Raw genomic sequence first — 17,809 nt, forward strand, 5'->3', positions numbered from 1 at the left:
AGCGATGCTCCAACTTAATTAACCCGTCTGAAAAATCCGTTTTCTCGAGGTCTGCAAAATATGTCTCTGTGGCATCGACGACCTCCTCACTCGACGCAATTTTTTTGTCCAGCGAGTGACTTTTTCAAGTTTGGAAACAAAAAGAAGTAACATGGGGGAGAATATGATGGGTGGGGTAGCAGTTCGTAGCCCGATTCGACCAATTTGGCCTTGGCAATTCGTCGGCGAATCGGCCCAACAATTCGGCAGAGTACAGCCATGTGACCGTTTTTCCCTTCTTCAGGTAGTCGATGTAGATCACACCTTGTGAATCCCAAAAAACGGTGGCCATTACCTTTCCGGCCGATGGGACAGTCTTCGCCATCTTCGGAGCAGGTTTGCTGGGGGAATTCCATTGCTTCCACTGCGCCGACAGCTTTCTCATGCCCCATTTCACGCAGGATATGACCCACGCGGTCTTTTGACATGCCTACTGTCTCAGCTATCTTGAGTATCTGGCAATACGAGATTGTGGATTTTTGTCACGTTATCCTCTGTGGTACCCTTTTTCGGGGCACCTGGGCGTTGCTCATTAAAAACCGACGTGCGACCACGGTGAAACTCGATAAACCAATTTTTGGCGGTCGCCATCCAAGGAGAAGAGTCACCGTACACAGCACCCAAGCGCTCTATGATTTCGCTGCGGGATTCCACTTCCAAAAACAAGAATCTAATCACAGACCGATATTGCTCTTTCTCCATTTTTAAAAAACCCCGGACACTTCCGATTCCACACGCAGTGAAAACAAAACTGCGAGCCCGATTCGTCTGAAATGTCGACAGTATTCGTCTACTAGAATGTACTACCCGATAATACTTTTCTCTTGCGATAATGAAAAGACTTGTTAATGATGATTTTAAGGGGCTCACAAAGAACAACTAAACAGTTTTTCAAAATAAATATAGAAAGGCCATCGCAGTCTAATTTTCCTGAGTCGTTTAAACTCTCAGCCGCCATATAGTAGTAAAGTTGAATGACATCTAAGCACCCAATACCGTCAAAATGGCACTGATGCCAAGAAAGTAAGAGGTTGTATGTTTAGAATTGACAAAGTGCCACATAGCTTTAGGATTGGTTATTAATATAAATATAAGAATTTAAGATTAGTTTAAGAATTTATTAAGGAGCTTGATGACGCTTATGTTGCTTGTATTGGTCAACGTCAACAGCATTACCGATATCTTAGTAGCGGTGGTAGAATTTCAGTCCTTGTGTGTACCATGATAGTCTATAAAAACTTTGAACTCTAGTTTTAGCTTTAGTTCAGAAAAGATAAAAAAACTTCAAAGCTAGTATGTACATCAGCATGCGAAGTACTTCCACCCATCTAATATAAGAAATATCATTACGGATAGAATCTAAACTGCTTGATCTAATATAAATAAGAGGCAAGCGAGAATTGTTTGTTGATGAAAAATAACAAGTAATTGAGATTAACAGAGTCTTGTGAGAAGAATTACCCGCGGCTAGAGGATCGATGCAACATAAATTAAGGCTTAACTCAGGATATTCAAAAGATAAATCTAGAAGCTTATTTAGGTTGTTAAATACATGGTAAACTTGACTACTCCCATGCTAAGAGCTCATCGATGACTAAGATTTCGTGGGGAAAGTTTATGAGCCCACACGAGCGAAGACAGGTTGCAGTAGCCCAAAACATATATATACTGGCCATCTCCAGCTCCTGGTATAAGTGGGCAATGTTATCCACATGCGCTTTACATAAATGAAAACTTGAGGGTAAATATGATCTGTCAGGAGAATCGTCTCCGTGGGATCAATGAGAGGTACAGAGAATTTATCGAGCAAAGAATCCCCATTCTGGAGAGGAATCCACCTGTGGAGCATCGTGTTTTAAAGGCATCTCGACCTTTACGGAATACATGGTAAAGATTCGTATCAAAAAAATTCATTATCAAAGAACTCCATGTTGGACCAAATTTCAAAAAAAAATTTTGAAGTCATGGTCACCATAAGACGTTGCCTGGGAAAGGGATTAAGCCTTCGTACGCATATCGCCGACATTTTGATTATGCTCGACATGGTCGTGCTATCCATAGAGAAGCCTTGTTGGGATCCTATCATAATTACTCAAATTATTTGTAAGAAACATCAGTAAAGTGGTAGTATGGATACGAATAGGCTGGTGATCATCGCTCCAGTGAGAGCTAGAGCTTTTGTTGTCCGCTTTGTGTGACATTCGCTATCCGCTTGGCTCTATATCGGCGCGCTCCTCGGAGTTGCGCTCTCATCATTCCCGTGTTCCTTTCTTGCATAATAAATTGCCCAAGTTATCTCTAACCGTCCTTTTACTTGTGTTCCTTGTATTAAAAATTAACCATTACTTATTATGATTGTTTAAGTCGCTTTGCTCTAGGAAATATATGTCAGTGGGGTATTAGGCTTAGCTTTAAATAAAATATTTTCTAAAACTAAACTTGCATTTATTAAGTTTAATAATCCATAATCTATTAAGCCAAAGAAAGGAGCAGCTCAATAACATCTACTTAACAGTTTATTTTATGGTTTCCTATTAATGTTTTTTAAAACTAAGTTTTCTTCAAATTCTTGCTGTTGAACTTTACTTACTAATGCGAGTTTTAAATATGAATTTGTAGCTCCCGAGTAAATAATTTCAGTCAGAATTTTGCAACGCAGTTTCCGAGCACATATAGAATATATATTCTTGATCACTGTAACAAGACGAGTCGATCTAGCCATGTCCGTCTGTCCGTCTGCCCGTCCGTTTCTACTCAAACTAGTCTTTCAGTTTTAAAGCTATCGGGCTGAAACTTTCCTAAAAGCCTTCTTTCTATTACAGGTAGTATATAAGACGCAACCAGCCGGATCGTTACACTATATCTTTCAGTTCCCATAGGAACTACCAAGGAAAAAAATTTTTAAAATTATATCTTCGGTGTTTTTCAACATATAGCCCACTACGCTTGAAAATGACATTTTATAACTAGTTCTGAATATCGAATTAAATTTTGTCAAAATCGGACGACTATATAGCTGCCATAGGAACGATCGGAAAAATAGTGGAAAAATAATTGATAAAATTATATCTTCAGTGTTTTTTTAAAACCTCCGACGCTTGGAAATAAGATTTTATAATTAGTTTTGAATTTCGAATAGAATTTGGGACAATAATACAAAACAAGAAAAGAAGTTAACTTCGGCAAGCCGAAATTTGTATACCTTTGCAGTTATAGGAAATAATAAACTTTAGTATCACCATGTGAAAATTTTAAGGATTGTTGCTGACTTCAGTGATATTAAAAAAATTAATTCAATTTTTTTTTAGGTCTTTTTTTTACACCTATATAAAAAATTATATTAGATAATGTGTCAAAAGTCGTAAAGCTATAATTTGATTCATATTATTTTCCCACAAATTTTCCGATCGTTCCTATGACACCTATATGATATAGTCGTCCAATTTTAATAAAATTTAATTCGAAATTCAAAACCAATTAACACATGTTATTTTCAAGCTTAGGAGGTTATATGTTAAAAAACACGAAAGATATAATTTTTTCATATTTTCCGACTTATTTTCCGAGCGTTTCGATGGCAGCTATACGAGGTGTGTTCAAAAAGTAAGGTGACTTTGAATTTCAAGAAAAACTATTAATTTATTTATCAATATTAATGTTGTCCCCTTCAAAGTGATCCCCCTCAGACACAATACACTTATGCCAACGGTTTTTCCAATCCTCAAAGCACTTCCCATAAGCACTTTTCGGTAAAGCCCTTAGCTCTTCCAGCGATGCAGTCTTTATCTCTTCATCCGTTGCAAGTCTCCGTCCTTTCATAGGTCTCTTTAGTTTTGGGAACAAGAAAAAGTCACATGTGGCCAAATCCGGTGAATATGGTGGCTGAGGCATTATTTTGGTGTTGTTTTTGGCCAAAAAATCTCTCACAAGCAAAGATGAGTGAGCAGGGGCATTATCGTGATGCAAAAGCCCTAAATTGTTTTTCCACAATTCTGGACGTTTCTTTCGTATTGCTTCTCGCAAACGGCGCATAACTTCCAGAAAATACTGTTTGTTGACCGTACGATCGTATGGTAAGAACTCCTGATGCACCATGCCATGGTAATCGAAGAATACAGTGATCAAAACTTTGACATATGATCGAACTTGGCGTGCTTTTTTCGGTCTTGGCTCACCTGGGCTCTTCCATTGTGATGATGGGGCTTTGGTTTCGATATCATAACCATATACCCATGATTCGTCACAAGTTATAACCCTTTTGAGTAAATCTGGGTTGTCGTTGACGTCATCCAGCAGCTCTTGAGCGATGCATATGCGACGGTTCTTTTCAGCAATTTTGAAACAAACTTCGCTGACACACGACTCATGCCCAAAACGTTTGAAAAAATTTCATGGCACGAGCCAAGCGATATACCGACATCTTCAGCAACTTCTCTGATAGTGATTCGACGATTTTCCAAAACAATTTTCTTCACTGCTTGAACGTTTTTATCAGTTGTTGACGTGCTTGGGCGTCCAGAGCGAGGCTCGTCATTGGCATCTTCCCGGCCATCTTGGAAAAGTTTGCACCACTTGTAAACATTTTTTTTACTCAGAACAGTTTCACCGTATGCCACTGTCAACATTTCAAGTGTGTCGGAGCACTTAATTTTATTTTATACACAAAATTTGATGCAAATCCTTTGATCCATATTTTTCGATAGCAAAAAATCGCTGAGCAAGCAAAACAACTTGTTACCTCTCTTAACTAAAAAAAGAATATATATACTTTATTGGGGTCGGAAACGTCTCCTTCACTGCGTTGCATACTTCTGACTGAAATCATTATACCCTCAGCAAGGGTATAAATATGATATCTTTGGTCTTTTTAAACAAAGTTTGCTTAACAGTTTTTAATTAGTTTGGATTTTGAATTTAATTTTATCAAAATCGGACGATCTAGCTGTCATAGGAAAGATCCGAAAATGAGTGGGAAAATAATATGAAACAAATTATAGGTTCAGTGTTTTTTGACATATTATTCCATAATAATTAAATTTAATAAAAATCAGACAACTCTAACGTACAGGAGTCAAAGAAGCGGTCAAAGAACAATTAGAAACATTTTTTTTTTAATTTTACTGAAGCTAGCAACAATCCTTAAAAATTTCACATTGTGTTACTTACGTTGATTATTTCTTACAACTGGAAGGGTAAACAAACTTCTTGTTTATTATGTCGCTGGTCGATATCTTTCATGATTTAACCTGTTTGTTTCTACCATTGAGACTTCTTAATAACACATCCAGGCAAGTTTCCTCGTTTTATTTTAGCTCGACCTTAATTTCGAGGGGGTTCACTAGTCCTGTTAATAACATTACGCAATGCCTTTTCTATGTTCTTATTTCTTTTTTGCCTAAGGACCATCAGTACCATAGGTAGCCGGTTCATTTCTCAACTGTCATGCCGCGTCCGCTGCCGTCGAATTTTAGGTTCCATCTGACTTCTCTGACTTATTCTGGTCTCAGTCTCTGGAAAGATGAGTTCCGATCGAACTCTGAAAGCAGTTGGTTACTCATCCCCCTATCGTTTTTTCGGAAATGTCTGTGACGGAGTATATAACATTCGGGGTGTTCTTAACCGGTGCATCAGACTATTAAACACGTCCTGCGTTACCGGCTCCAGAGGCGGAGTCTCTTGGTATCTCCAGAAGCTGTTAGTCGGATTTGGCACGGTTCGAGTTGGTGGAGGTAGTCCCTTCTGTTTGGCTCCCCTGGATGGAGGGGATTGCAATTCTGATACTTGTGCCTTCTGTTATTCTATATGGGCGCTCATACCACGCTTCATTTCGTTGCTCTGACGCAAGAGCTTCACGCCGCTCGGCAGCCTCTTAGTTTTCCTCCCCGTGCCTGTGAAATTAGGGAAGCATATTTGATCGTTCTTTTGCAGATCCGAGGGGTAGATTCTCCCCATCGCACAGTGGGTCCAATAGCTCTGCTAGCAGAATTAAATTAATAACTTCAGTAAATTAATAGATATTTTAATGAAACTTTGTAATACCAGTTTTTAAATCATTTTACTTAAATTCTCCAAATTTCAATGTCCTACGTTAGGTATTTATCGTAGCTCCCATACAAATGTAAAAAAACCATATTAAACAATATAAGTGTTCACATTTTTTTTTAAATTTTTAAGTGTTTTATTTTTTAATTTACATTTTAACTAATGAGTTTATTTTCTATATATTATTCGCTACTATTATTCGGAATCTGAAGATTCAGAATCATTATTAAAATGTGGAAAATTTATTAGAAGACCAGCAACAACTGTATCGAATTTAATAGATTTAACAGAATTTGTTGACATTTCAGACAATGATGTTATTAGTGGATCAGAAGACACGAGTAATGCGTGCATAACATCTTCCATTGTATTAGATCTATTATTCTTTCGAGAATGATTCTCCCGTATATTCCGGAAACCCTTACTCCTGGCTTCCAGGGCTTCTTCAGAAATTATGCCAATAGGAAGACCAACATGCTTTATGTTGTCTACACCATGAATTAGCCAATTTTTTATTAATTTCTTTAATATCGTTGTCAGATAAGTTTATATTCTTTAAAATTGTGTCAAATACATATTCTTTTAGCAGCAACAATCTTCTTGATGCGACATTTTCGCCAAGCCACCTGCAAAACAGAACACGCTTCGGGACTGACATTTCACCTAAAAAGTGCAATAATCTTAAGAGTTGGACGTAGTTGGTTATCATTTTGGACATTTTCACATCACAAGAACCCACACTTTACATAAATACTAAAATTAGCTTGAATATGATTGAATAACGTTAGTTATAGTCCAATGAAGTTAGTAAACTGCTCAAAGCCAAATCTTGCAAAAGCAACTTACAAATTACACATTTTTTGGATGTACATGGAAAGGCAGGTCACGAACATACAATTTATATTTAGTATATACCTTATTTTAAGGGAAAAAAGTTAGTTATATCAAAATACTCAAATATATCACTTGTTTTGATAATTTAAAACGAATCACAAATAACCTCAAATCTTTGTGTAGACACGTGCCGCAAATAGGTTAAGTTTCAAAGCTCGCAACCGATCAGAGATGCACTGAAAAGCTCATTAAAAAAGCTTTTTTGAGCTTTGCAGAGTATTATTAATCAAATAAAATCAAAACTCAACGTATTTTTCAAAAGTTAAAAATCAACTTTTATTCCGCTAGATATCTCATTGGATCCACTGTGCATCCATTTACCTGGTCTGACAGATTATGTGCGAGCTGCCACGGCTCTCTTTCAGCGTAATGCCCGGGGCTTTCTCCACGCGTTGTTTCTCGGGTCACTCTTCCTCTTCTTGGTTGGAATAATACCTTCTTCTTGGCCCCCTTCATTGACATGGTTGAACCTTTTTTAAGGCCACCGCTTTCTTTTATAAATTGTCACTTTTTGCTGTTAATTACAGACACTCGTTTTTTTCATTTAGTATAACAAGATCACATAATTTCTTTCCAAAACACCCGCGACGTAAATGCTGAATAAGTCAACAATACAATGTTTATATACTGGCTTACACAAAACAAAAATCCCTAACTAGGGGTGTTAGCGGCTGTTCTAGTAAGCTCATATGTTCCAAATGGAAACTGCGTGCATCTAGACTCTTCCCGCCAGTCGTTGGAAATCTGGTTGTTTGACCGATCATTCTCAGGCTCAAAATCCCTATTTGTGTTGTTCTGACTAGCCTAGTACATTGTTGGGCGTCCGATAGAGACACTAAAGATCGTCCCCCGACCAAATATGTCAAGGGAAACAGTAAAGACTCGAACCAATCAAACGACCTGACCAATGCCTAATACGTCGTGGGGCGACGGCTTTACTTTTCCTGTCAATTCCCTCACCCACATTCTGTCCTGGATCGATACCGCAATGGCTGAATGCGATACGGTAATGCTTGCGCTCCTGCTCTTTCCGTACTCGAACCTATAAAACGACCTGGCAATTACCTAGATCGTCGTGGGGCGTCGGGCAGAAAGCACATCTATTTTGTATTTACGTTAACTTCAACAAATAGTCAGTCAGCACATATTTGTAAGTATAGTATAATAAAAAGGATAACTCATCACTCCTTATTTAAGAAAATTCTGATAAACTTGGCCACGCACAAAACAGGAAAAATTTAAGTAAAAAACATTTCAAAGTCAGGCCTTTACTCTGAGACAAAAATTTGGTTGAGTGGCCGAACAACAGTGACAATCACAGAAGCTGGAGACTTTCAAGCTATAAAAAAATAAGTATGCATGTGCTCCGCTCTACAAAAAGGTTCAATTACTCATGGCAAATAAAGATGAAAGCTATCGCATTCTCAGGTCAGATTGACCCTACCAAAATTCCTAAATATACGTACACCAAAAATACTGTTGCTCTTAAGTATACTCGTATATAATTACTTAACCACAAAATATGCTAAAGGTTTTTCCGACTGTCATTAAATGGCTCCGACAACTGAACACTTTTTAGGAACATGAGGATCACGAGTACTGCGGCCTCAAACATCCCAGTATTTCGGATGTAATCCCCAGCGTCGATTGTTTCGATTTAGCGTCGCTTGTGAACAACTGTGTTTACTTTTGTGCTCCGAGTTTTTGTCTTTTTCAGTGATTTTATGCGAGTGTTCTGTGTGTATGTATTAACAAAGATTAGCCTAACAATTGCGCTAGTAATTTTATATAGATCTCCCAGTAAATGGATACGTGTTAATAGTTATTTTAGCATTTCTATTAGATTTGTTTAATCTCATAGCTTTGTTTGTGTAACTTACGCTCCTAAACTTGCTTAAACTCTTTTACTCCCTCTCAATCTCCCTCGCTATATTTATATATATATTTACATTGTATTTGTTCCAGCTGAAAGTTGTTAGTGTCGCACAAGCCACGCTCAGTCGATAGAATATTTTTTCTCTCGTTCTCTCTTAAGTTTTGATAAATTTTCGAGATCTCGCGCTCTTTTTTTTTGTATTTTGTGCCTTTATGATTTTTATACCCTTGCAGAGGGTATAATGATTTCAGTCAGAAGTTTGTAACGCAGTGAAGGAGACGTTTCCGACCCCATAATATATATATATTTAATCAGCGTCACAAGACGAGTCGATATAGCCATGTCCGTCTGTCCATCCGTCTGTGCGTCTGTTCGTCTGTCGATCCGTCTGTCCGTCCGTTTCTACGCAAACTAGTCTCTCAGTTTTAAAGCTATCGGGCTAAAACTTTCACAAAAGTCTTCTTTCTAACTATAGCTCCCATAGGAACTATCGGGGAAGAAATTTAAAAAAAAAATTATTTTTTCGTGTTTGTTGACATATACCTTTCCAAGCTTGGGTATAACATTTTTAAATTAGTTCTGAAATTTAATAAAAAATTTTATAAAAATCAGACGACTATATCATTAGCTCCCATAGGAACAATCGATAAATTAGTGGTAAAATAATATTGAAAAATTATATCTTCGGTGTTTTTTAACTTATAAACTCCTACGCTTGGAAATAACATTTTTTATTTGGCTTTGAAATTCGAATTAAATTTTATCAAAATCGGACGACCATATAATATAGCTGCCATAGGAACGATCGGAAAATTAATAGGAAAACATGAAATAAAACTTATATCTTTCGTGTTTTTTAACATATAACCTTATGAGCTTTAAAATAACATTTTTAATTAGTTCTGAATTTCGAATTAAATTTTATTAAATTGGACGACTATATCATATAGCTGTCATAGGAGCGATCTGATAATTGTTGTGAAATAATGTGAAACAAATTATAGCTTTGGGAATTTTCGACATATTTTCTTATAATATTGGGAAAATACATTTTTATACTTTTAAGAATTTCGAATTCAATTTAATAAAATTATTGATTATTTTTTATATCTGCAAGGCTTGCCGAAGTTAAGTTACTTTCTTGTTGAATTTGATCCCAGTGTCAAATTTACTTTGAGGTATTTTTGATATATTATTTAATTTTTTTTTTTTTTTTTGTTTTCTTACAATGGCCCTTGTTTGATCCTAGAAAAATTGTACACTTGCGTCTTCAACGAAATACCCCTTTATTTTTTGCTGGCTCTGCGATTCGATGATGCTCGTCAAATGCGCAGGACTCACCGACAGAGTAAAAGATTTTATTGATCTTAACTCTGGTCTTATGTGGTCATGTGTGTCCTGCAAGGAAGTGGTGGTTGAGATTAACGGCTTTATGAAGCAGACTCGAGAAAGCCTATTGAATATTTCGGGTGCTTTTAGGCAACTCAATGAGGGGTTCAATACCGTCTGTGCCCAATTTAATAATAAAAAATTATTAACCGAGTCGCCCGAACGCAAAAAAGGCATTGAAAAAAAAAGTAATTGAAGAAAGTGTTCCAAATAAACCGAGAACAAATAACAGGCCCTCCACTGTGCCACAAAACTAAAAAGTTTAATTTTGGCGTATCAAAATGTTAGGAGACTAAATATTAAGCTACACAAGCTTTATGCTGACTCCTCTGCATTTACTGAAGATATTTTAGCTTTTACAAAAACTTGGCTCAAACCAGGGATATCCGACTCTGAAGTTCTGTCTAATAACTTTAATACTTATAGGACCGATCGCCACTCACGTAGGGGGGCGGTGTGCTGATTGCTGTTACCTCTAGCCTAACATTTGAAAGAATTCTCATTTATATCCCGAATGAAATCGAATTTCTAAGTGTTAAAGTTTCTTTGCAATCTTTATCTGATTTTGTTACATGTTCTTATATTCCACCTGGCTCTGACCTAGTAATTTATGAGCACTGTCTTCTTCTAACAGAGAACTTTTGATTGTTTTAGGTGACTTAGAATAATCGTTACAGCAAGTAAGCTTTATAAAAAATTCCTTAAGAAGACAATTGGATATTGTGTTTGTTTCAGACCCGTCTGAAATCAAAGTATGTAGAATTGACGTTTTTGTTGTACCTGAAGACCGATATCATCCAACTTTGGAACTGACAGTTCGCATCCCCTACTCTGATACCCTCTCTCCTTTAGCTTCTCCAACTAAAATTAGATGTTTTCGTAAGTGTGACTATAATAAACTTAACGATATTATTTATCATTATAATTGGTCAGACTTGTACAATATTCTATATAGTGTTAAATATTTTTTTAACGAATGCGTACCTGATAGGTTTTTTTTAAACCTATTTAGGCTTTCTTGGTTCGGCGTTGCCTTCATAGGTACGTCTAGGGCAAATTGTATTTTTTCCCCCTGTAATAACCGAAAGCTCTCTTCTAAGAGATTTAGCACCAACAACGCCAACTTATTCTCCTGGTCCAGATGGACTTCTTGGATAAGTAAACCGATTCTTAAACTTTTTTATTTGTCTATTGCATTATAAGTTTTTCCTACTATCTGGAAGGACTCTTTTTTTTTATTCACCCCATAAAAAGAGTGCGAAGGATGGTGCCCAAAATTATTGAGGTATTTCTAAATCTCCGGCAATTCCTATAGTTTTGAACGTATTATCACATCTCATTTGCAACATTTATGTTCCCCGATTATATCACCGTGTCAGCATGGTTTTGTTAAGCGAAGATCGACCACCACCAACCTTCTTGAATTGTCATCTATTGTAATAAATGGGTTTAAGAAAAAAATGCAGATTTACATTGTATATACAGATTTTAGTAAGGCCTTTGACTCCGTTAACCACTCACTTCTTTTATTTAAATTAGATCAGCTTGGGTTTCCTGGTAATCTATTATCTTGGATTTCATGTTACTTGAATGGTAGGACTCAGAGGGTTAAATTCAAGAATGCTGTTTCAAAATTGATCTACGTGACATCTGGAGTGCCTCAGGGTAGTCATTTGCACCCCTTGCTGTTTACTTTGTATATTAACGATCTTCCCTTAAGCATAACACATTCTCGAGTACTAATGTATGCTGTTAAGCTTCGTTTATCATATAATGAAATAGCGTCGGGATTTAACTAACAGTCAGATATTGATTGTTTTCATGGATGGTGTGAGTACAACCTTTTAAATTTGAACTGCCTTAAATGCAACGTTATGACTTTTTATAGGGGTACTCCTGCTTTTGTCAGTTACTTTCTTTAAAATACGCCACTTGACCGTATATATTCAGGTAACGATTTAGGTGTACCTCTTGACCCTAAACTTAAATTTAACTGCCACAAAGCCCTTATACGACCAAATTATTAATTACCTCCCTTGTCCGTCCTATTTTGGAATATTGTTCGTCGGTTTGGAGTCCACAATAACATCGACCGTATTGATTCGGTACAAGAAAAATGTATATTTATATTTCTTATTTGCACTGCGTAGTTTGAACTGGGAGACTACCTTCCTACGAGTGTAGATTACAATTGCTTAATTTACCTACACTTGTAAATCGTAAAAAAATGCTTGGTACTATTTTTATACAAAATCTTATAAGAGGTGACATTGATTCTGCAGATCTTGTAAACCGCCTAACATTCAACGTTACTGTTACACGAACACGAAAGTATTATCCTCCAAATTTGCCACGATGTACATAAATTTTTTGTGTTCACGAGCCCTTTCGGGTTCTACGTAATAACTGTAACAATTCTATTCCGGTATGAAATACTAATATTTTAACTCATTTGCTTCATTGTTAGTTGTGCCTTTTATTTTTATTTGTGTCCCATCTCTATATGTTTTATATATCTTCCTCGCGAAGTCGTATTTTTTGCCCAAATTTATAACAAGCACGTGCTTGGTGTTGTTGGCCCACTTGTTTGTACTGTTCGAAGTGCATCAACGTCCACCGTATATCTCCATATTCTTCATATTATTCTCCGTAATCAGGTTGCCTTTTGAGTACCTCAGTTTTTGACGACGTCGTTGAATCTGCATCTAATTCTAATTTTCTAAGTTTAATTTTCTCATCAAGTCCACGAATCTGGCCCGCATGCATTAAATTCAATGAGTTAGAGAGAATGTTTGTTTCCCGGACTGTAAGTGGGGAACTACTGCCCCATTTCCGATAATTAAGGTCATCCTGAACTTTCATCCGATCGCAAAAGAGGATTTTAGCTACATCGCCTTTGGCAGTCAGATTCCGCAGGGTTTTTCGACTCTCCGAAAGGAAAAAACCAGTAATATTTTTACTTGGTTGCCTCTAATTTTAAACTAATGGTTTAAACTAATTTTATTTTTGAGTATATTTATATCCAGCTATAACAAGGTGCAATGTATATTTTAACTAGGTTTCTTTGTTACTTTGTCCTTCGCGCGAATTACTTTTTATTTTCATTGCTGGTATAATGTCGCTTCTGACTTCCCTCCTTTTCACTGATCGCGTCGACATAGTCGTCGGCTACTTTCTGTCTAAGTCTTATTCATTCATTTCTAACACTTAGCATTTATATCTTATATCTAAACATGAATATGGCTATATCACAGACTTATATTACATACATCGCAGTGTTTGTGTTTCAAGAACATATACATCATATGATACATGCTTTTTCGCCACTTCAAAATTTTTGATTTTGGAGCCATTAGAGAATAATCTCTTGAGCAACTCCCACACTCCAAACTTGACCCACTAACCAGAAATATCCTCTACCTGTGGAGATTATAGTGTTGCTATTGAGAAATGGGCGCCGTACTGTTATGATACTTCAATGATCTGGGTGGTTTTCGGGCCTTTCGCCAGGCTAGCTCATGTCAGAGCCTTGAGTCCTCAAACCCTGCCCACCGCACATACGACAATAAATATAACGGATACTACTTAACAGAAAGCCGAAATTAGACAAGACAGTAAGCTCCACATTGACATTCAAATTTTAATTCAAAAACAAAACCACTTGCAAAATGCTCATTTCGCTTCAATCGTTTTGCAGCCTGCTCGAATTTTCTTTGCAACTGCTTCTGTCTAAATCCCACACACAATTCTCTTAAACATTAGCCGGTTCACATTTTCCCCATTAAATAATTGCCTTCTCTATATTCATGTTAACTTAATTTATTTGACAATTGGCTTCATAAAAGCGTTTGTATTCCTGGGTATATGTTATTTAATTTTGCATCTCCTAATTAGAATTTTAAATTTCCAATGTAGTTAAAGATTGTTCCCTTTTTGTTGTTTACTATTACATTCTTTACCTAACCTAGCCCTAAGAGCTCTCATGTGGGATGAGGGGGAAGTTACCAAATTACTGATTGATTTTATAAACATTAACCACGGAAAACTTAATTAACACACACTTGCACCAATTTTTTGCAATTAGTTTGCGAAACAGATTTTGACAAAAATATAGGAAAAATAATATATAAAAAAATTTTAATGCAACTGACTTGACAAAATAAAAAGGCCTAGACTGCCAAGTTGGGCCCACTCCTCACGGGACTTCCAATCGGAGATTTCTTAAAAATAAACTCAGCCAAGTCAGTCATCTTGACCTGGATAATCCCTTCCAAAAATGAATGGGTCTGGTCGAGCCTAAAAAAGAAAAGTCACGGCCTCACTTCTGGACGTCGACCACTCTCCTCAAGGTTTTCTCGATCCAGCTTTCCAGCTTCTTCCGAAATTCGGGCATAATGTAATTAAATTATTTTCATTGGCGCGGTGCTGCAACTCTGCGACCGACTTTGTCGTTGCAAAAACAAATGATAATTTTGTTCACACAGATACGGCTTGTGCATTCGGATCGCCCAGACAATAGTCAATCACTCCTTCTCTGTTGTTAAATGGATATCTTCCGCCTGGGTCAGTATTGCTCCGATGCCCTAGTCCCTGGCGTCTGTTTGTAGGATAACGGTTTTAACAAAGTCTGCGCATGATTTACGGTATTGGAAAAATATTGTACAAAGTGGCGGTACCACGACGCTACTCCTGTGTTGAGCAGAAGTTGTTTGACAGTCGAGGGTGGATTTAATTTTTTAGGATCTGTTCCTATATCCTCGCTTGTCGCGAGCTAATCCAGTAAAGGAAAACAGAAACAATGGAATGGTCGCCAAACAAGTCCGCGACAAGTCGTTCAGTTTTGACGGAGCGGAAAAAAAAATTTAGTACCTAAAGCAAGTAGAACGGTTGGCCAAAACGTGCGGCAATCAAGTAGAGATACTTCTCCAAGAATCTACAAATCAAAAGGGTTGATGAGCTTCTCGAAATCGGGTTCATTCAAAGAGCACATACAACACCCATACACAGTAAAAAAATACAGCCAAATGGAGACTGTGCGTCGACTTCAGACATATCAAAGTTCGGTTAGGGATGCCAACCCAATGCCCCGATCTAGTCATCCTAGATCAACTAAGAGAAGCGCGTTCTTCTCGTATCCAGAGTCCGCGGTTTTACCCAACCTTTCGTCCTCCACACATGGCACCACACTACGCGATCTACCGTTAACACTTCGCTCTTGGTGCGCATAAAATGTTCCTCTAACTTTGTCAATTTGTTTAGAAAAATTAACACAAATAAGGAATTCTGTTCCTTTACTATCATCCGTTTTTCTTGACCCTAGAAACATCTGTTTTTCTTGACCCTAGAAACAAAAAAAAATAAGTTAAGGGCCTCATACGGGAATTATATCAAGACAACTTGCCTTAAGTGATAATTAAAAAATTAAATTCTTTTAACTCAAAAACTTTCAACTTAAAAGTTGTTAATTCAGATCTCAGGGTTAGCATTCATGTAGATAATTTGGTGGATATTATATTAGTTAACCCTATATGTTGACGTTATTCGTTGAGTAAATAGGTATACTAGACTCGTCGGAAAGTATGGAACAGGCGGAAGGAAGCGTTTCCGACACCACAAAGTATATACAAGGTGACTTCCAAAGTAAACAGGACTTTTTTAATCTAGCGCCTTCTAGTAGCGCCATCTATATGTCGTTGGTGCGTTAGAATCTGCCATTGTTTATTGATATCCAATAAAAATTTCATGACATTTCATCTATTAGAAATGAGGTTATTGCGTTTTAAGTGCCAGTATGTTTTTGTCATCGGTGCGAAAATTAGGTCTGAACAAAGAGCCAACATTACATTTTTTTTTAAATTCGTAAAGTTTTTACCGAAACGTTTCAATTGATGGAACAAGATTATGGCGAAGATTGCCTATCCCGTAGCAGAGTGCAAGAGTTGTTTACGTTTTCGAAATGGTCGTGAGGACATAAATGACGATGAACATGTGGCCAAACCAAAATCCGTGATCACCCAACATTCCATCAAAACTGTGCCTGAATTCATAAAAAATCCGCCGAAATCATCATTGAAATTCAAGGAATTAGAATTTAAGATCTCCAAAACATCGATTTATTTCATTTTGACCGAACATTTGGGCTAACAAAAGGTGTGTGCACGGTTTGTTCCGCACAAATTGACTGACGTCCAAAAATTGCTCAGAACTCAACATTCGAAGGACATCATTAAAGAGGCAAAAAAAACCCGAACTTCCTTTACAAGATTGTGACTTATGGCGAAACGTGGTATTTTCAATATGATCCCGAAACGAAACGACAGAGTGCTGAATGGAAGGCGCCGGACGAGCCGAAACCCAAAAAATCGCCCCGGAGAAGTCAAAAGTGAAGATAATGCTAATTTGTTTTTATGATTCCAAGAATATTGTCCACAAAGAATTTGTTCCACCGTCCAAAACGTTAATGCGGTATTCTACCTTGGAATTTTGAAGCGTTTGGTGTGCCGCATTCGACGTGTGTGAGGAGTTTAATAACTCCACACAAATCCCAGCAGCAGACAGTCGGCCTCTCACCAGGTACGCGGCGAGGAATAACGGTTCCTGGAGGCCCTATATAAACCCGCAGGGCAAGGGGTAAGTCAGTCGATTACGGTCATTCGAGCAGGATCTGTCGATTACGGTCAGTTGAGGAGTTAAGACAAGCAGTCGATCAAATACCGAGTGAACAGAAACCCAACCCAGTAAACTACGAGGGAGCCACCACAAGGCGAGTCGTCGAAAGCAGCGCCGTGGGAGCCTACAAGGAGCAAGATTGCCACGTTCGGGATCAGAACTACAAGGAATCTCCGGACTGAGACACAGGTGGCTGAAGTCAAGGCGGTCTGCTTATTTCTGCCAACGAGGTCCTGGCGTTACTCCTGGAGGGTCTACCAGACTTGGAGCAGTGAAGGCCCTAAGCACTACTTTGGCGTGTCCCGGCCTGAGCCCCGTGCGCCAAGTGGAGTTGAGCAGATCCTGGCGCGACGAGCCAAAAGGAAGAGAAGTCCAGGAGCGGCGCGACAAAACCCCGAAAGTAACGAGCCAGAAGGGAAAGACGTCCCGGATCGGCGTATGCCTACGAACCCAACACAGAAGTTATGCTACGCATAGCCACCCAGTCAGGAGCAGTTCGCAGGATGCCGCCACCAGCAAGCAGGACACCACAACAGCCACGCAAGGAGAATCGAGCCCGCAGGATTGGCACGGCCAGTACGCGAAATCGTTCGAGTTTCTGGTACAAGTAGAATTGTCCGCCAACACCTACGGTTTAGACCTAGACATGATCCCCCGAGTGATGCCGGAGTTGCTGAAAGGAAGGGCGTTAAAGTGGTTTATCGCCAACAATAAACAATTGAAAACCTGGGCAGAGTTCATTGAGAGCTTCCATCTTTACTTTCTGCCGAGAGATCTCTTCACAAGGCTGTCGGATCAGGTCAGGCAACGGAAGCAGGGTTTCAGTGAGTCATTTAAAAACTTCATGATCGACATGCAGACGATGTCGAGGCCACTAAACTATTCTGCGAGAGACACCTT

This window comes from Drosophila biarmipes, unplaced genomic scaffold, assembly GCF_025231255.1.
Source record: "Drosophila biarmipes strain raj3 unplaced genomic scaffold, RU_DBia_V1.1 ptg000019l, whole genome shotgun sequence".
Taxonomy (NCBI): Eukaryota; Metazoa; Arthropoda; class Insecta; order Diptera; family Drosophilidae; genus Drosophila; species Drosophila biarmipes.